The following is a 20,190-nucleotide window of genomic DNA, read 5'->3' on the forward strand; positions in this document are numbered from 1 at the left end:
TCAGGAGTTCAAGACCAGCTTGGCCAAGATGATGAAACCCCGTCTCTACTAAAAACTACCAAAAAATTAGCCAGGTGCAGTGGCAGGCGCCTGTAATCCCAGCTACTCAGGAGGCTGAGGCAGGAGAATCACTTGAACCTGGGTAGCAAAAGTTGTAGTGAGCCGAGATCATGCCACTGCCCTCCAACCTGGGCAACAGAGCGAGCCTCTGTATCAAAAAAAAAAAACTTGTTTTCATCAGCCAGGCATGGTGGCGCAAGCCTGTAGTCCTACCTACCCGGGAGGCTGTTGTAGCAGTTTGAGCCCAGGAGTTAGAGGTTATAATGAGCCATGTTCACACCACTACCCAGCACGGGCAACAGAACAACACCCTGAATCACAACAATGAAAGATGCAAGTTTCGGAAGAATACATACAGTAAAATATAATTTACATAAAATGTAAAAACATTCAAAGCATTGCACAGGAAGGATAAACGCCAAATTCTAGATCCTGGTGTCCTCTAGGTAGAAGGGAAGTGATGGCAAGATCAGGGTTGTATAAAGCAGCATTCTGCTTGTGTTGACAGTGTCATTTTTTAAGCTGCTTTTTTTTTTTTATGTCTATTCATATGCCTTAAATAGTGTATTTTAAAATTTAATGTATATATACTTTCATCCAATTCCATTGCCAGGAGTTTATCTTATGTAAGCATTAGTGTATGCGATAACTATCCGCAGAGCATTTTACCAATACTTGCCTTACTCAAATCACCATTCTAAAAACCACAAACTGTCTTTTCACCTAACAAGTTTTTTTTTTTAAGAAACTCATTCAAAAAGGAAATTAGGACCCAAAGTATATTAGCAGGGTGGGTTAGCATGCCCCAGCCACGGTGGTTCCCCGGCCGCCATGACTTCAGGTGCTGCTGTTCATCCTGCCTGATCAGAGACAGTGCACCTGGCCGTCTGCCTTGCCCCAAGCTCAGCTGGTTCACGCTCGTGCAGCTGAAAGCTGGGCAGAGCCAGGCTGTTGGCATCATCGCCAGAGTCAACACTTGGCTCACACAGAGGGCACACCTAGGGGTCTGTGAAGCCTTCTTGGGCTGGGGCCTGGCTTTCACCGTCAGGAAGTTTGTGGCTAAAAAGGAAAAGAATGAAGCTTAGAGGGAGAGGCTCTGGGTGCTGGGTTACCCCACAAGGAAAGCCCCACTTCTCAGCCTGGCCTGGGGCTGGGAGTGGGAGCACAGCCAAGCAGTCGTGACTCAGAACCTCCCCACTGCACTGAAACCAGAACTGGGTTGCCTATATCTATTTTATTTGACTACTGAGTAAAATTATTTCCAAAAATAAAGGGCTACAAATAGAAGTTTAGAAAGCTCTGAACTAGAGAGTACTGATTAGACATGTGGCTCTCAACAGAATAATAAAACTTTTTACAACCATTCTTCCATTTCTTCAGCTGTAGGGGGGAAAAAAAGGCTCGATAATACCTGCCTTCCCAAACCCTGCAGGGCTGCTGGAAGGATCCAGTGAGGTAATAGCCAGCTTCAGCTAAGAGGCCCTTAGGAAAAAAATTTATTATTTCCTTCCTTCGTAATGGAGGGTATTTCCAGTTCAAATAATTAGTCATGCAAACAAGACTGTGTGTTTCTTCTAGAAAAAGAAGAAGGAGATGAAGCAGAGGAGGAGTAAGAAGAGAAACAACAATTTGAAAGGAGAGAAACTGTGTTCAGGTGCCTGCCATGAAAGGACATAGAGGGTGTGGCAGGAAGGGAAGTGCGGAAAGGAAGAACAGCTGGTGCTTGCCCTGCGCCAGACACTGTGCAGTGTGTGAGATGCTTCAGACATTTCACGTCATCATCACAGAAAGTAAGGCAAGTGCTGTTAGTGCCATTTTATAGATGAGAAAACTGAGGTGCAGACAGAATAAACAACTTGGCCAAGGTCAGGCAGAGACACTTCGCGCCCAGGTTGGTCTGTCCCTGGGGTATGAACATTCCTTCCACAGCCTTGCCAGCGGCTCCTTCTCCTAAACATGGGTGTCCCCTGGCCCTACTTCTCTTTCTCCCTTTCTGTGATCTCCCTGTAAGATCTGCAAGATGTCTTTCATCCCTTGAGTTATTTCCTCTGACTTCCAGCCCACTGGACATTTCCTAGTTAAGAGCCCACTGTCTTCACAAATGCCATCTCCAAAAGGAGCTCCTCCCCCGGCCACTCGCAGCCCCACCACAAGGGCTGCCCTCTTCTCCATGCCACCCATGCTCAAAATCAACATCACTTCTGGTGATTTCTCCCCTTTTCTGTATACACAATCACTCAATTATCTCCATTCTTTCTTCAAAATCTCTTATTTCTCACTGTTCATTTTCACCTTTTCTCTTAACACCCCAGCACTGTGACCTTATGTCAGCCTGGTTCCTTGCAGAAGCCTCCAACGGGTCTCCGTCAATGCTTGGAGTTTATCCTGCACACTGCTGCCAGACTTGTGGTCCTTGAAAACACCCCCTTCATCATACCGTTCACCTGCCCTCCCACCTCTGCAGGCTCGCCCACTGCCTTCACCAGACCAAGTCCACACTCAGCCCTGCACTCAAGGCCAACTGCACCTGGCCCCCCACCCCCCACAGCTTCCCACCCTCATCCCCTACTCCCCCTCTCTCCAGTTCCTCAGTTTAGCAAAGGGATTACTCCAACATCATGCTCCTTTCTCCGCTCCTGACACATGCCGTCCCTCCTCCCCCAGCTCCCTGTCCCCCTCCTGCCTCTGGCCCACCTCTCAGTCAGGGCCTCCAGAGCCCTCCTCCCAAGGCCTGCAGGACTCATTATCTGTACTGTTGATCAAGCAAGTAATTATGCACAGCCTTGTAAGGCTCTTCTGTTTAGCCTGGAACAGGTATTGAAACTGACTAGTGCTATTTAATCTCTGTATCTCAGGTCTGCCTCTATGTCTGTATCTACATATCTCATCACCTAAATCCTATAAACCACTTGAAGGTGACAACTGTCTTAAAGGTCTTGGTTTCTCCCTACAGTGGCTAATAGGTAGACAATAGGTGCTGGATATATATGTTGAGCTCGTCTTTCTGCCCACATAACTTGGTCTCAAACAAATAACCAGGGCTGGTCAGAACAGTAAGCATCACCGTTAGAAGTCTGCTCTTGGCCACGGCAAATCTGCCACAGACCAATTTCACTGTAACCCCTCAGCTCAGGGTCCCCCACGGGCATCGCTGGTCTCCAGAGTGATCGCTGACCGAGGCGAGGCGCTGGAGGCCGCCCCAGCTCGGCTCTGCCTGCTGATTTGGCGATCGGATTTCCATGCCCCTCCCTGGTCCCCAGCTAAAAGGAAACATCCCGGGGATGGGGGATGGGTGGGGGGATTCCTGAACCCTGAACCCTGACCCCTCCTTGGTGAAACCACTCCAGCCCAGCTCAGGGGTCGTCAAAAGCACTCTGGGGAACCTCTGCCCTTGGGAGAGAAAGAAGACACTGCACCTTTAAGTCTGCAGCCGGTTGAGAAAAACAAGCTGTGATTTATATAAGCGGGAAAATCATGTGATTTGCAGGAACGCTCCCTCCTCCCCCGACCCCCTCCCCGCGTCGCCTCCAAGCCCTTCCCAGAGGGGCCCGGGCGGCGGGCTGGGCCCGGCTGCCTATGAGGGGCGCGGGCGGGGGGCGCGCCGAGCCTCGGTTCACAAAGCCTCCTCCCCGGGCCTGCACTCCCGCAGCTCTTCCTTGTGGACTCGGGGACAGGCGGCGGCGGGCTCTGGGGCGCGGCAGTTTGGTCCCCACGTTGCCTCGCGGCGGGATGCAGTTCAGGGGGTCCTCGATGGGGCCCCGCGGACCTGGGCCTCCGAGGGCGCACGAGGCCCACTCCCCCGACTGGGTGGGCTGTTACCCTCAAGCCAGGGTGTGCGGTGGAGAAACTGAGGCTCTCCTTCAGCTGCTCAGGGAGAAAGGAAAGCCGGGGACCCCACACACTGGCGTCTGTGTCCCAGAACACCCAGCAGGGGGGAGAGCAATTTAAGAAATAATCTGGTTGGCAAAGGGCATAATGAAAATCAGCCATTTCTAGAGCTGAGGGGCGGTCGTGTTTAGCCCAGAGGACCTAGCCAGCTTTCAGGGAAAAAACGGATGTGGCCTTTCAGGCAGAGCTCAGAAAAAAAGAGCTGTGATTAGGAGACCCTAAGAACCAGGAAAGATCTTTTAAATATTGGAGGGGAGGTGGTGTAGCTGCTGAGGAGCCCACACCCACGCTTAGTTAGCTCTGACAGCTTCTAAAGGAAAGGGAGATGCTTAGATCACCCTGAGAAACTGGAGGATCTCCTGAGTGACCTGAAAAGGTCATCTCATCCATCCCCCTGCTGCTGGAGGAATATACAGAGCCCATCCCAGAAGAACTCCCAATGGGAGAGGATGAACAATCACTTCTGAAACCAAGCTCAGGAGAAGTTGAGGAGCTTTCTCAAGGGAGAAGAGCTGCCAGGAGAAGCAAGGGTCTCTCTCATTGCCACTTCCTTTCCATAAACCATATTGATGGGCTCTGAAATTGTCCAAGGAAGGAAACCTGTGGCTTCTCAGAGCAACCAGTACCAGGGGTTCAAGCTCATCGGAGAGCATGTTGAAGTTCTGTTTTATTTTCCTCCATTGGTCACCTGCTGGGGATGAGGCATAGGCCTAGGGTTGTCACCTGGAGGAAAGACATGATGCAATTAACAAAGCTGCTAATGCCTCCTCTCACCCTGAACTCTGCCCTCAGCCTCTGTCCCAGCCCACCCTCTGCATCCTGCACAGCCAGCTGGGCCCTGGGGGGGTCCTCCTGGCCCTCCTCCCACCCGCCCTTTCCCTGTCAGATGGAGGGTCTTTATGCTGAGATCACTGAAGGAACAGAGCCTCAGTGCGCTCTGTCACACCAGCAATGAGAAAACCTTTCTAAAGGCGAAAGCTCATGGAAGGCAGATTCCTGATTATTCCATAAATCCTGGAGAAGAAAAATATAGTTAACATAAGGATTCAAGAGGATGGCACTCTGTGTGTTCAGGCATATGCTAACTTCACTCATTCCGTTATTTAGTGATTTTGTTATTTAGGGTGTGCCTGGCACTGAGTTAGGCACCAGGGCTACCACATAAATAAGACAGAGATGGTCCCTCCCCGAACCCTGCTGCGCAGTCCTTCACTCTGCCTCCCAGGACAGGAGGCTATGATAGGCTTTTCTCTCCTGCACCAGCATATGTCTGTCTCCTTCCCAGCCCACCCCTAGCAGGTGTTGCCCCCAGCCCCAGCTGCTTATGTCTCGTGTGTTCTGCCAAGAGCTGCTTCTGTCAGAAAGCACTAACTCTCTGGTGATTGGGTGGTGGATAGAAGAGGTAACCTAAAGGCCTGTCCAGAAAATGAGATCAAAGTTGGCAGCCTCCTGGGCTCCTCCCAAAAAAGGATATAACCACCACCATTTATAATTATTTCAGGCCCCACTTCACTCTGTCGCACCCACTTTCTGTCTCTCTCTCTCTTTTTTATTATTATTATTTTTTTAGTTCTTTTTCTGATATGCCTGGATGCCCCAGTGCAAGTCTCCTCTTTCTGAAGCCTCCTGTGCCAGGGACCTGTCCACCTCAGAGCCCTCCCAGGTGCAGCTCAGCTGCATCCACAGGGGGTCCTGAGTCCCTAGGCCCTGCACAGATGTCTACCCAGGGTCTCTTGGTCCCTCCCCATTGAGGGTGCCCAAACACCATCCTTAATCACAAGTCTGCCAGCCTCCACCTTCTAACTCTCCTAGACCACACCAGCCCCTGCCTTATTCCAGTATTTTCCTGATTTCGCCTATTTCCAGCTTCCCTCAGCCATGCACAAGCACAGCCTGATGCTGTGCATAGGAAGAACTGGCAATAAGCCTGTGGTGAACAAATATTTCTAATGAAAAAAAGGAATTATGGCCCCAAACTGAAAACACACTGGAAGCCACAAACTCTGTTACCTTCAAAAGAAGTCATATCTGGACCGCTGAGGTTTTAAAAAAATGCAGAGTGAATTAGTGAAATCAGCTCATCACGGACACTGTCTCTTTCAGGAAATGAAGCCTCAAAAGAAAAAAGGCATCCCAGCCCCTGCCAAATTCCATTCTGTTTCAAATTAGCCTTCCAGTAAAATGAGGGGGCTGTCCTAACTGGTCTTTAAGGTCCTCCTAGTACCAGCGCTCTGAGGCTCTCTATTTCCCCTGAACAACCTCTTGGAACTCTCCACATTCTCTTAACTGAGAAGAAAATGCATTTGTGCTCTGGGCTGAAGCTCAGAAGTGGGCTTTCACGACAGTCATTTCAGGCCTGTTTCCCTTTTTCTCCCTTCCCTGAAAGGGCCTCTGGTCTTTCCCAAGCTGCCTGAGTAGAAGGGAACACAGCTCCCCCAGAGCAGAGGGGCCCACGAGAGGGAAAGCTGGCCCAGGCCCAGGGCAGGCTCGCCTCTGACTCTGCAGGGACATTCTTCCCTCCCAGCCGGCAGGGAATTTCTGGAACTTCTAAACAGCACATCCTCGAGCCAGCCCAGGCCCCCACGGCATCCTGCACCCCAGGTTTACAAGCTTTTTAGTGGTAACTAACACATTTGGCAAACCTCCTGAAGTGTGAGCCAAGCCAGGCCTTTTTCCCCAGGTCCCAAGTAACAAAGGGATACTGGGCTGGGCCAAAAACAGGATCCATCCAGCCAGATGAGCCTAGAGCCTTGGTTCTCGGGGCCAAGGCTGGAGAGGACAAGAGGGAAATGTCCTCGGCCAGCCTCACTGTGGGCTCCGTCACCATGCAGGCTGGTCCAGAGATTTCAGGATGCATCACTGATTCCAGGCAGGGCTCCATCCCCGGCCCACATTCAGCCCAGGACCTGGCCAAAGAATCACCAAGAATTCCCAACACCACGACGCACGGCCCATTTTCCATGTCAGGCTCCTCCAGGATTTCTGGGTGGGAGCAGCCCGGCCTTCTCACTGGGTTCCTATGTCTGGGGGGTACAAAAAGCATATGTTGGCCAGGCACAGTGGCTCATGTCTGTAATGCCAGCACTTTGGGAAGCCGAGGCAGGCAGATTGATTGAGGACAGGAGTTCAAGACCAGCCTGGCCAACACGGTGAAACCCTGTCTCTACTAAAAACACAAAAATTCGCCAGGTGTGGTGGCACATCCTATAGTCCCAGCTACTCGGGAGGCTGAGGCAGGAGAATCACTTGAACCAGGGAGGTGGAGGTTGCAGTGAGCTGAGATCACGCCACTGCACTCCAGCCTGGGCAACAGAGCGAGACCCTGTCTTAAAAATAAAAATAAATAAATAAATAAATAAATAAATAAGGCATATGTCTCCATCAGAGATAGTCAACTGCCATATATCTCTGCTTTCAGATGATTTTAAAGAGAATGTTGTTTTGAAAGCTCGAGACATGTTCAGGGTTTGGCTTTGGTTCTACCTCCATCTCTGTTTTGAGAAACACAGTCCTCTTCTCTGTGCATCTGGAAATCTTGAAGGCAGTGAGCTGTGTTGCAGGGACTTCCTGATTACCCAGGCTGTGCCTCGTCCAAATGTTGCCGAAGGTCTCCAAGAAGAGAAATCCATCCACTCCTTCCTTCAGGCTGTCTAACTGGCGTGCCTGCCCTGTAATATCCAAGCAGTGACTCCAGCCCCATTCCCCTAAGTGCAGGGACTCCATCATTGTGTCCCCCCAACTTTGCAGTGCCTCTCAAATCTTGCCACAACCCCCTACCTTCTGAGTGCCAAGATTCTCAGGTTTGTGCTTCCTCTGGTGACCTCTTGCTGGGCTTCCCTGCTTCCCACCTCTCACCCTCTAACTGCACCTCTCCTCCCGCAGCTGCTCTCCTCTCCCACCCCCTCTTTATCACCCTCTGCTTAGCCCCATCCCTGCATTCCCCCAGCCACCCACAACTCACACAGCAACAAACTTTTACTCAAGGTTAGGGGTCATAGAGAGGAAATGGCAGTAAGCAAATGAGAATCTACGAATAGATATTACCCTGAAAGTTCACCAACCATCTCCCACCTCAGAAAACTTCTCACTGTCCCCTAAGTCCCAACTGTTTTAAACCATCTTCTCTCCAGCCTTCCTCTTCTCTTCTAGACCCTTCTACTCAAACTCCAAGTTCCTGGGGATTCATCTTGCAAAACAATTTGTCTTGCCTTCTGCATGCACAGAAAGTTCCATTGTTCTCACCGGAGCACTTCCCTATCGGGGTTCATCATAGCTTAATCCTCAAAACAGAGGCATCTACCTCCAGGATAGATGCCAGCCCGCCCCTGGAATGATAAAGCACAGCATTTTGTTTTCTATGTAACACTTTCTTCCTATCCACCCCCCACCACCGCCCCCTTACATCTGGTACCCCTGACAGTCAAGAAATCCACCCCAAAATGTTCCTGTTTTCTTTTTCCTTTTTGCTCCTTCTTTTTTTCTTTCTTTACTCCTCTATAGGCATGGCACATCACTGATCCGCATTCCTGCTGCAGTTGAAATGGTGATCTAATTAAAAATAAGTCAGCATGAAACAGATACAAAAGCACAAAATATTGTATGATTCCCCTTACATAAGGTACCTAGAGTAGCCAAATTCCCAGAGACAGAAAGTAGAATAGTGGTTACCAGGAGCTGGGGAGAGGGGAGAAGGGGGAGTTATTGTTTAGTGGGTGTGGAGTTTCAGTTTGGGAAGATAAAAATACTTCGTGTCACTAAACTGTACACTTAAAAATTGTTAAAATGGTTTATTTTATTTTATTTTATTTATTTATTGAGACAGAGTCTCACTCTGTCATCCAGCCTGGAGTGCAGAGGCGCCATCTCGGCTCACTGCAACCTCTGCCTCCTGGGTTCAAGTGATTCGCCTGCCTCAGTCTCCCGAGTAGCTGGGACTACAGGCGCCCACCACCACGCCCGGCTAATTTTTGTATTTTTAGCAGAGATGAGGTTTCACCATGTTGGCAGGCTGTTCTCAAACTCCTGACCTCAGGTGATGCGCCCACCTCGGTCTCCCAAAGTGCTGGGATTACAGGCGTGAGCCACCATGCCCAGCCAAAATGGTACATTTTCCATTATGTATACCTTACCACAATACAAACAATAATGTTAATAACATTCATTCTGACCTCAAGAGAGACCTGCAGTTAATTCCACAAATAGGGGCTTTTCCCTCAGCAACTTTGGATCATATCACTTCTGTGAACTCCTGGGCAGACAGCCTGTGCTCAGGAGATCAGCCTCACCTGCCTCAGGCTTGATGTTCAATCATCTTTCTGCTGACCCCACCCACGTGGCTGTAGACTTTAGGCTCCCCTTCCAAACTGATGGAAAACAGAAGCAGCACGCAGCAGCTGACACTGGAATAGGAGCCTTCAGAGTTGGTTTTAAGCCTAGTTCAGTCATTAACTAGCTATGCAGCCTTGGGCAAGTTATTTAATCTCTTTCAATATCCTTATAAAGAAAATGGAGAAGATAATAGCCAGTCCCCAGTGAAATAATGGATGTGAACACACTTTGAGAAGTATGTGCAAGCTTCATCATCTCTTAAACACCTCAGACATTAGAAAGAAGTTGCTACCTGGAAATAAGGAGGTAGCCAGCAAATAGCTCAGTAAATACAGCCGAAAAATACCACTTTGATCTTGGGCCAATGTCCCTAAATCATTATCCTCCTCAAAGATGGAATGAAGCAAGGTCCTTCACGGTCTGGTCTCTACTAAGAAAACTCCATTTTACTGAGACACTGATTTTCCCCATGATTTGCTTTTATTCAGAACCAATATCCAGCTTTGTCCACAGGGTGCCCACTGCATTGCTTCACTGAGGTGAGGAGTGGGTTCTGAGCAAGAGCATCATCAGGGAGGAGTGGGAACGGGACAGAGGGAAGGGCTGATTCCCAGGAGCATGTGTTCCCAACAGCCCCCTCTCATAACGTTCACAGCACTCGGGCATGTTGACTGTCAAAAGACAAATGAAAAGGTGACAGCACGAGTAGGGTGGATACAAGACTAAAGTTCTCATAAAAGACGGTGGCCTGATAGTGGCTTCAGACGGTGGCACTGGCTGCCCCTCAGTCTGGCTGCCAGCTGGTCCCGCTGCCCTGGCTCTGGTCCATTCGGATGTAAGAGGCAGCACTTCTTGTCAGGAAGTCCCTCTTTCCCTCAGGCCTTAGGAAGAAGTTCAGGTCCCCACAGCCCAGGTAAGTCCACACTCTTCCTCCCTCTGCCCTCCCCTGCCTCACCAAGACCCTCTCCGTCCTTCTCTCAGCTGTCCCCTCCCACCTCCAGGGAACGCCCAGAGGCAGAGGACCCTGTACTCCATGTCTCTGGCCCCAGCCACACTCAGGCCCGTCTCACACACCTCACAGTGACCCGGCTTAGCCCAGATGGAAGTCATCTGGTTAGGGCTTCAGACTGATTTCACCAACAATGACGTTATGCTTGTCCACACCCATTCCCACATCACCTCCTTCCGAGTCCCCTTCCCACTCACTCAGGCAGTGCCAAGAAGTGAAAATGGAAGCAGACTCAAAGGAACCCGGGCTGGGGTTGTGTCTGGGGACACGACCAGGGCCCAGGGCTTGGACCACGGACAACTTCAGGCTCCGACCTTATCCAGCCCAACCTCCCAAGCCACCACCACACCACAGCTGCAGAATCTGCAACCTACAGGAGCTCGCTTTTCACTTAAAGCCAAGGGAGGGGAACGGAGAGATTTCCCGCAAAGCCGTTCTCTCATAGAGTAGCCTGTTTCCCTGCTTGCCTCTGGGCCTCGGGACACTCAGGGTGGACTGTCCTTGCTGCGGCCGCACAGCCTTCAATCCAAGCCAGTCAGGGGCGTCTGCGTATCACCACACCCCAGGTCCGAGGACCCAGAGGGGCACAGGGTTGTTGTGGGCTCTGAGAATGTCACCGTGAGTTGCAAAATTTATGGGATTTTAACTTTACTTAGTACCCAGCCAGGACAGACCCAGAGGACCTTGATCCCACAGACGACCAATGGAATAAACTGTTCCTACAAATGGGACCTCATCCCAACCTCCTCTCCACCCCTCCTCTCAAAGGTTGCCTGTTTAAGAGCAAGCTGCTCTAACCTTACCACACCTTCCTGAGAGCTGGGTGGAGGGGAGGGGTAGGGGTGCTGAGCAATCACTGTGGCTGAGAGCTCCCTGGAAAGGGGGAGAGAATTCAAGAACTCCCCATTCTTGAAAGAGCCAGAGTGGTTCCTCACAAGAAACCATGGAGTGTCACTGGCCAGACCACTAGCACAGCCTGGAATGTATGAGCCACCAGCTTCTCCACCAGCGGCCCTCTCAGCTCCTCCATGGAGGCTGGGGGTGGAAAGGAATAACGTTTCTTCTGAGGCCCTCCGGGGCGTAGTCCACCCCAGCCTTCTCACAGGGTGCTTTGAGGGAGAAGCTGCAGCCCAGCCTCTCCAGCCTCTGCCCTCACAAAGGCACCCTCTGTCACAGCCTCCCCCACGCTCCCCACTCCCCGCACCCCGCACCACACACATGCACTTCCTACAGGAGCAGATTCCAAGCCCAGTTAATGTCGGATGCTGCCTCCCGCCAACATGCTGGAACAAAGGCTGCTCATGACTAAATGTGCCGGGGTGCTTGTCAGGGCTTAGGCAAATGTAATTATAGGGAGAGGCAAAGCCGCTCTTGCAGCCACACCTGGCCATACAGTAAACAGCACTTTTTCCTGTCGAGCTGGGGGGAGCTGAGAGACAGGGAGGCGACAAACCACAATTTGAATCATTTGGAGAGAAGCTATAAATATAATAATGAGTCATTTGTAAAATATAATTTCATCCAAAAGCCTGGAAAAAAATAGGAAAGAAGTTCTTATGCTATTTCAGGCTAAATTGTTCAAGGGTGTTCTGCCAGAACCTGGGGAGGGGACCCAGCTGCCCACCAAGAGCCAGGCTGGGATTCACATACGGGCCTTCCCGAGCTCCCCGCCTCCCACCGAGAGTGCCGCCTGGGACAGCGCCTTCCCCTGGCCCTCGGAATATGCCGGGATGGAAATGCCGCAGACTCTAGCGCTCACTCTGTGGAGAGCTGATAAGAATCATGGACAAGCCAACCTGAGGTCCAGGCTGTGCAGCCTCAGAACAGTTTAGGGCAGGCCCACTGTTGTTTTTGGTAAATTCTGGCCCAGCCTTGAGGTCCTACCAGCCTTTCATGCTCAGGGTGGCTTTTCTAGTGGTGTTCCAAGGTCTCTTCTAGAACACTGGGAAGACAATTCCAGCCTTGGGCCCCAACTGCTCTGGGGGAAGAAGGTGGAGCCTTTCTAAAGCTCTGTCTGGGGGAGGGGGCTGAGGTCACACTAGGGTTGGCCCAGGTCACCACCACCATTCTGGGTAGTTGTGAAGAGCACGTGCTGTGGAACTAGACTTTTCTTAGGTTCAATTACATCTGGGCCACTTAATATCTTTGTGACCTTAAGAAAGTTACTTAATCTCTCTGGGCGCAGTTACCTCACTTATTAGATGGGTTTAATAATAACTGTACCTTCCTCAAAGGATTCTTGACAAGATGAAATGAGTTAATATGGAAACACTTGGAATAGGGCTTGGCATAGTCAGTACTTAATAATGTTGACTAATAAGTATTATTATTTCTCACTGGCATCTCTGTACAACAGAAAACCACAGGACAAAGGTACCATGGCATACATTGTTCACCATGGGTGGCTGTGGATACACAGGGTCAGGTCCTCTGGCTTGTCCTGTCAACACTGAGCAAACTCTTCAATCTCTGCAGCCAGAGGATCCCCTTTATCCCTCCTTACACCCCTACTTTGCCTCTGAACCGAACTGCAAGTAGGGAGAGGAGACAGGGTAGCATTCTACCTACTGGGGTTTGGTTTTGGTTTTGTCTTTTAGAGACAGGGTCTCACTCTATCACCTAGGCTGGAGTACAGTGGTGTGATCATAGCTCACAGCAGCCTCTAACTCTTGGGCTCAAGTAGCTGAGACTACAGGCCGCACCATCACACCCAGCGAATGTTAAAATTTTTTTGGAGATAGGGTCTTACTATGCTGCCCAGGCTGGTCTCAAACTCCTGGCCTCAAGCGATCCTCCTACCTCAGCCTCCTGAGTCATGGGGATTACAAGTGCAACAAGCCACTATGCCCGTCTTCTACCTACTGTTTAGGGGCCCTAAGTCAGTTGCTACTTTAAAACAACTGAACACATCCTGACCTCTAACTTCAGCCCCTCCTTCTCTCGCCTCTTCTCCTCCTCCTTTCTTCGCTTCACTTCCCTCCATACTTTCCTGTTCTTCGTGCTATACCTCTCCTCCTTCCTTGTCTTCTAATCCCAGGGCAGAGCTGGGAGAGTGGGATGAGATCAATGTACTCAAAGCCTCTGTTCCACCCAAACCACCAGGTCCTTTTCTCTTGTTGCTAAGAGTGGCCTTGAAAACTCTCAGTAACACTTCTCCCCTGCCCTTAGGTGCCTGCTACACCCAGGGAAGCCAGAAGTGGTGGACAGAAATAGTCTCCATGTCAATATGCTGCATCTTCCTTTCTCAGAAACCAGAGCACCACAGTCAGCTCTAGCCCAGAGACAAAGTAAGAGGATGTTTTTGCAGCAGGTGTCCTTTCTCCTGTAACTACTAAACTGTCACCCCTCACTAAAGAGGATGTCTTTGCCTATGCTGTCCCCACCCCTGAGGCGAGCTTCCTCCTCTATTGGCATAGGTAACCATTTTCTCTTCAATAATTCTTTAATGTTATAAAATACTGCCAGTGTTCACATTCCCCTGAATGATTTTGAATTCTTTTTCCTTTTTTAGTATGTTTGTTTGAAGTAGGAATCTAAACAAGATCTATATATTGTGATTAATTGATATGTCTCCAGAGTCTCTTGTTTATAATTCTCTCTCTTTGTAAATCTCTCTCCCCTTGCACTTTTTTTTTGATGAAAAAAAAAATTTGATTGTTTATCTTACAGAATTTCTCAAATCTGGATTTTTTTTAAAAAAAATCAAAACACAGTGATATCATTTAACATGTTTCTCTGTCTCTTGTATAGACAGTAAATTGATAGTTAGATCCAGTGGCCAGGGTCAGGTTTGACTATTATTATCTCTTTTTGTTCTTATTTTTTGACAATATTACTTCACATGGGTGGTATATAATACCTGGTTGCCTCTCTTTTTGTCACATTGTCAGTCATTGTTGATCATTGCCTACACTCATTAATTCATTAGAGCATACAAAATTTTGTTACTCTATTCTGTTATTACTTATTCATTCATTAGATAGAATTCCCCATTTCCAGGGCTCTTAAATTGTTTTGTATAGATTCAGATTTCTATCTAGTGTAATTTTCCTTCTGTTTGAAGGACTTCTGTCACTGTTTTTTATAATTCAAGTCTTCTGGTGATCCTTGACATTTTAAATGCCAAAAAAGTTTTTATTTCCCCTTCATTTTTGAAAGCTACTTTTGTTGGGTATAGAATTCTAGGATGACAATTTTTTTTCCTTCAGTATTCAAAAGATGTTACTCTACTGTCTTCTGGCTTTCACTGTTTGCCAAAAGAAGTCTGTGGCCAGGTGCAGTGGCTCACGCCTATAATCCCAGCACTTTAGAAGGCCAAGAAGGGCAGATAACCTGAGGTCGGAAGTTCAAAACCAGCTTGGCCAACATGCCGAAACCCTGTCTCTACTACAAATACAAAAAGTAGCTGGGTGTGGTGGCCCACGCCTGTAATCCCAGCTACTCAGGAGGCTGAAGCAGGAGAATTGCCTGAACCCGGGAGGCAGAGAACGCAGTGAGCCAAGATCATGCCACTACACTCCAGTCTAGGCCACAGAGTGAGACTCCATCTCAAAAAAAAAAAAAAAAAAAAAACCAGCAGACTTCTTTTTGTTTTTCTTTTTTTTTTTTTTTTTTGATACAGAGTTTCACTCTGTCGCCCATGCTGAAGTGCAGTGGTGCGATCTCGGCTTACTGCAAGCTCCACCTCCCAGGTTCACACCATTCTCCTGCCTCAGCCTCCAGAGTAGCTGGGACTACAGGCACCCACCACCACGCCTGGCTAACTTTTTGTATTTTTAGTAGAGACAGGGTCTCACTGTGTTAACCAGGATGATCTCAATCTCGTGACCTCATGATCAGCCTGCCTTGGCCTCCGAAAGTGCTGGGATTACAGGCGTGAGCCACCGTGCCTGGCCTGCTGTCATTTTTAATGTTGTACTCTTGTACATAGTGTATCCTGTTTTCCTCTAGCTGCTTGTAAGACATTCTGCTTCACAATGGTTTTAAACAGTTTGGTTATGATGTGTCTTTGGGTAGTTCTCCAGTTTTTTGTGCTAAGGGTTCATTAAGCTTCTTGGATTTGTAGACTTACAGTTTTCATCAAATTTGAAATATATTTGGCCATTATTTCTTCAAATTTTTTTTACCATCTCCCTTTTCCTGGGACCCCAATTACACAAATATTAGGCCACTTGAAGTTTTCTTACAGATCACTGGTGCTCTGCTCTTTTTTGTTTTCCTCAATCTTTCTTCTCTGTGTTTCTTTTGGATAGTCTCTGTGACTATAGCTTCAGGTTCATTTGTCTTTACCTCTGCAGTGTTTACTCTGCTATTGATTTTATCCAGTATGTTTTTTATTTCAGTATATTTTTTGTTTCACATTATATTTTTCATTGCTAGAGGTTTAATTTGGATCTTTTTAATATCTTCCATGCCTTTATTTAACATACTTAATCTTTCTTTTATTTTCTTAAACATGTAATAACTATTTTAATGTCCTTGTCTACTAATGTTCTTTTTCTAACATCTATGTCATTTCTGGGTCTGTTTCTGTTGATTGGTTTATTTTCCTTGTTATTGGTCATATTTTCCTCATTATTTGTATGCCTGTATCCAATAATTTTTGACTGGATAGTATACATTGTGAATTTTACCTTGTTGGGTGTTGCATATTTTTATATTTATGTAAATACTCTTGAACTTTGTTCTGAGACACAGTTATTCGGAACCAGATCTTTTCAAGTTTGATTGTGTTTAAACTTTGTTAGTTAGGACCATAATATCCACTAGTTTAGTGCTAACTTTGCCCCACTACTGAGATAATACCCTTCTGAGTACTCTGATGTCTTGTGATTTATGAGGTTTTTCAACTGGCTGGTGAGAACATACACTCCAGGGATTAATTATTTCCTCTGCTCCTTTTGTGTGGTTGTTTCCCTAGACTCAGATACTTTCCTCACATACATGCTCTGATCAGTACTCAGCTGACGACTCAATGGGACCTCTGCAGATTTCTGCCTCTCTCTCACGCTCTCTCTCTCCCCGCATCTCCTGCCCTCCACCCTTATTCTCCTCCTTCATCTCTCTGTAGCTCTCTCCTGTCTGGCACACTGCCCTTAAAACCATAGCTGCCTTGGCCTCCCTGAATTCCCTGTTCCATCTCCTCAGCTCAGAAAGACTATTGGACTCTGCCTGGGTTGCTCCTCTTTGCAGAGCAGCCTGGAAACTCTCTCAAGGCAGTAGGATGGAGCAAATGTACAGCTCAGCTCACTTGTTTTCCCTCTCTCAGGGATCACTGTCCTGTGCTATCTGATATCCAAAACCACTGCTTCATATATTTTATACAACATTTTAATTGCTCCAGGAAGGAGGGTAAAGTCCATCCCTGTTATTGCATCTTGACCAGAAACAGAAGTTGTTCTGGATAACTTCTGCTTAAATTTGTATATTCAGCTCAGGACCTTGCTTTCAGAAGATTTCCCTATGCCCCACCATTATCTCCACCAGTGCAGGTTGGAAGCTCTTTATCAGTGAGCTTATAATACCTTACCTGTGAGTATGACTATCGCTCATGAGTCTCCCTGCAGGGCCACCAAGTTGCTTTCTAGTCTGTGAGTTAATCTGGAGTACAGTTATGTCTACACATCTTTGTATTCTCTCTGGCATCTTGAATATAGTAGGTGCTGAATTAAATGTTTAGGATATCTCAGTAAACATAAGATTCAGTTAAAAAAAATAAATAAAAAGAAAAGAAAAAGCAAACAAGAAAGAAAAATAGAAAAGAAATAAATATTTAGGAGAATGAGGCCAGGTGCAGTGGCTCATGCCTGTGATCCCAACACTTTGGAAGGCCAAGGCAGGAGGATCACTTGAGGCCAGGAGTTTGAGGTCAGCCTAGGCAACGAGAAAGACCTTGTCTCTACAAAAAAAAAAAAAATGAAAAAATTAACTGAGCATGGTGGCATGTGCCAGCAGTCCCAGCTACTCAGGAGGCTGAAGCAGGAGGATCACTTGAGCCAGGAGTTCAAGGCTGCAGTGAGCTGTCACCATGCCACTGTACCCCAGCCTCGGCAACAGAGCAAGACACTTTCTTTAAAAAACAAAGAAAGTTTAGGAGAATGAAAGAAGAGAAACCCATAGTCACTTGGCCATCACCAGCTATAACTAAACAATGATAAGACCATACCTATAACTGGCATTTACCATTAGACTCACCATAAACTATGGGCACTGACACTGACAGCTGTCTCTGGGCACCTCCCTCATCCTGAGCTGACCTGGCAATGTCCAGAGCACTCCCAAGAATGTGGCTTTAAATATCCTGACCTTGACAATCCCAAGGACTTCAATGGAGGGTGTGTGTGGCACTGAGACATATGAGTCATTCAAGGTGCCAGAAAAGTGTAACTGCTTCACTAAGGCTTTCAGAATACTCCCTGTCCTAAGGTGAGGTGGAGGAAAGAAAATAAACATGGAAAAGCCTAGTAAACACCCTCCCCAGAGTTTGTCACAGTCTCTACCTCCCACAGACGTGTCCAGAACTCTCTGACTATACAAGGGACACTGACAGAGGATCCCAGGCACACTCACTGCCAGGTCAGTGTCTGGACAAAGCAATCCTAATAGAGCCAAGGCAGAATCAAACATAATCAAGGAGTAAGGGAGCAGGGACTCAGGGCAAATCAGTTCCTGAAATCATAGTCTGCAAACTTCCCAAACCCACCTTGGCTCTAGAAACCCATGCTTTCCAGGTCTAATAGACAAGGCTGTGCTGAGCTCTCACTCTGGGCGCTATGCAGTGCACAGATACTATCAGGACAAAATGAGTCCTGCTGATCATCCCTAAAGAATTTAATACTAGGCCAGGCGCCGTGACTCACGCCTGTAATCCCAGCACTTTGGGAGGCCTAGGCTGGCAGATCACAAGGTCAGGAATTCGAGACCAGCCTGACCAACATGGTGAAACCCCGTCTCTACTAAAACTACAAAAATTTAAAAAAAGAAAAAAGAAAAAAAAAAAATATATATATATATATAAGCCAAGTGTGGTGGCACGGACCTGTAATCCCAGCTACTGGGGAGGCTGAGGCAGGAGAATCGCTTGAACCCAGGAGGCAGAGGTTGCAGTGAGCCGAGCTCATGCCACTGCACTCCAGCTTGGGCAACAGAGCGAGACTCCGTCTCAAAAAAAAAAAAAAAGGCTGGGCGCAGTGGCTCACGTCTGTAATCCCAGCACTTTGGGAGGCGGAGGCAGGCGGATCACGAGGTTAGGAGATCGAGACCATCCTGGCTAACACGGTGAAACTCCGTCTCTACTAAAAATACAAAAAATGAGCTGGGTGTGGTGGCGGGCGCCTGTAGTCCTAGCTACTCGGGAGGCTGAGGCAGGAGAATGGCATGAACCTGGGAGGCGGAGCTTGCAGTGAGCTGAGATCACGCCACTGCATTCCAGCCTGGATGACACAGAGAGACTCCATCTCAAAAAAAAAAAAAAAAAGAAAAGAAAAGAAAAGGTAATAATTTCCTTAAATGCAATGTTTCCCAAAGCAGGGCTCCCTAGCCCCCCACATGTGATTCATCAAGGATATTTGTTAATAATGCAGATCCCTAAGCCCAATCTCAGATGGAAGGAGTCAGATTCTTTGGGGATGAAGCCCAATAATCTATATTTTTAATAAACATCTTATGTACACAAAAGTGTGAGAACCACTGTTTTAATGTTCACAGAAGACATTAAAGCAGTGGTTCTGTGAAGACAGATTCATTGTGCTTTGGGACCTGAGAATTATGTTAGGAGTTGAAAAGTCTCCAGCCATTGTCATCTGGGCTTGGAGCTTCTTTGTGGGCTTCAAGTTTATTTGCTTCTGGTTGATTCTATCAGCTAGTATATGAAACCAGAGCTTTTTTTTTTTTTTCTTTTTTTCCCTTGAGGCGGAGTTTCATTCTTGTTGCCCAGGCTGGAATGCAATGGCGTGATCTCGGCTCCCTGCAACTTCCACCTCCCAGGTTAAAGCAATTCTCCTGCCTCAGCCTCTCAAGTAGCTCGGATTACAGGCAGGCGGCACCAAGCTCAGCTAATTTTTGTATATTTAGTAGAGATGGGATTTCTCCATGTTGGTCAGGCTGGTCTCGAACTCCCAACCTCAGGCGATCTGCCCACCTTGGCCTCCCAAAGTGCACTGAGACTGCAGGCGTGAGCCACCGCGCCCAGCTGAAACCAGAGCTCTTTGTGAGACTAGTCTTTGAGTCTGCAGTCTGCAGTCTGGCCTGGATATTTCTTTCTCTAAGCAAATAGGTCTTAGTTCTCTTCCCAAATACCCAGACTTACATTTAGTCTCGAACTGTACCTTTGAACAACTTGAAGAAACTGGCTGGGAGGCACTCTAAATCTGGTCATTGCCTATAAGCTGTGTCCCACTTACATCTGTCATGGAAGTTATGGCCATCTTTGTTTTAGAAGAAGTAAAAACCAGGAGGTGCTTGGGAAGGGGCTAGGGATAAGCCTTCAACCATATCCCATATCCTATATCCCATATTCCATATTGCATATCCCACATCCATATCCCATAGCCCATATCCCACATCCATAGCCCATAGCCCATATCCCATATCCCACATCCATATCCCATATCTCATACCCCATGGCCCATATCCCATGTCCCATATCCCACATCCATATCCCACATCCATATCCCATAGCCCATAGCCCATATCCCACATCCATGTCCCATAGCCCATATCCATAGCCCATATCCATATCCCACAGCCATATCCCATAGCCCTTAGCCCATATCCATATCCATACCCCATATCCCACATCCATATCCCATATCCCATATCCCACATCCATATCCCATAGCCCATATCCATATCCCACATCCATATCCCATAGCCCATATCCGTATCTCATAGCCCATATCTTATAT

The 20,190-nt window shown here is 47.9% G+C and overlaps 1 long non-coding RNA gene across 1 annotated transcript; it reads right to left on the reverse strand.

Annotated features, from left to right (window-relative positions):
- Positions 1-897: 897 nt before the first annotated feature.
- LOC105474069 (uncharacterized) lies at positions 898-12,263 on the reverse strand. Its single transcript, XR_982657.2, has 4 exons — positions 12,082-12,263; positions 8,351-8,496; positions 8,020-8,273; positions 898-7,616 (listed from the first exon to the last, which is right to left on the reverse strand). It is a non-coding gene; the product is annotated as an uncharacterized lncRNA (long non-coding RNA).
- Positions 12,264-20,190: the final 7,927 nt, after the last annotated feature.

The sequence above is a fragment of the Macaca nemestrina genome, chromosome 10, assembly GCF_043159975.1.
Source record: "Macaca nemestrina isolate mMacNem1 chromosome 10, mMacNem.hap1, whole genome shotgun sequence".
Lineage (NCBI taxonomy): Eukaryota > Metazoa > Chordata > Mammalia > Primates > Cercopithecidae > Macaca > Macaca nemestrina.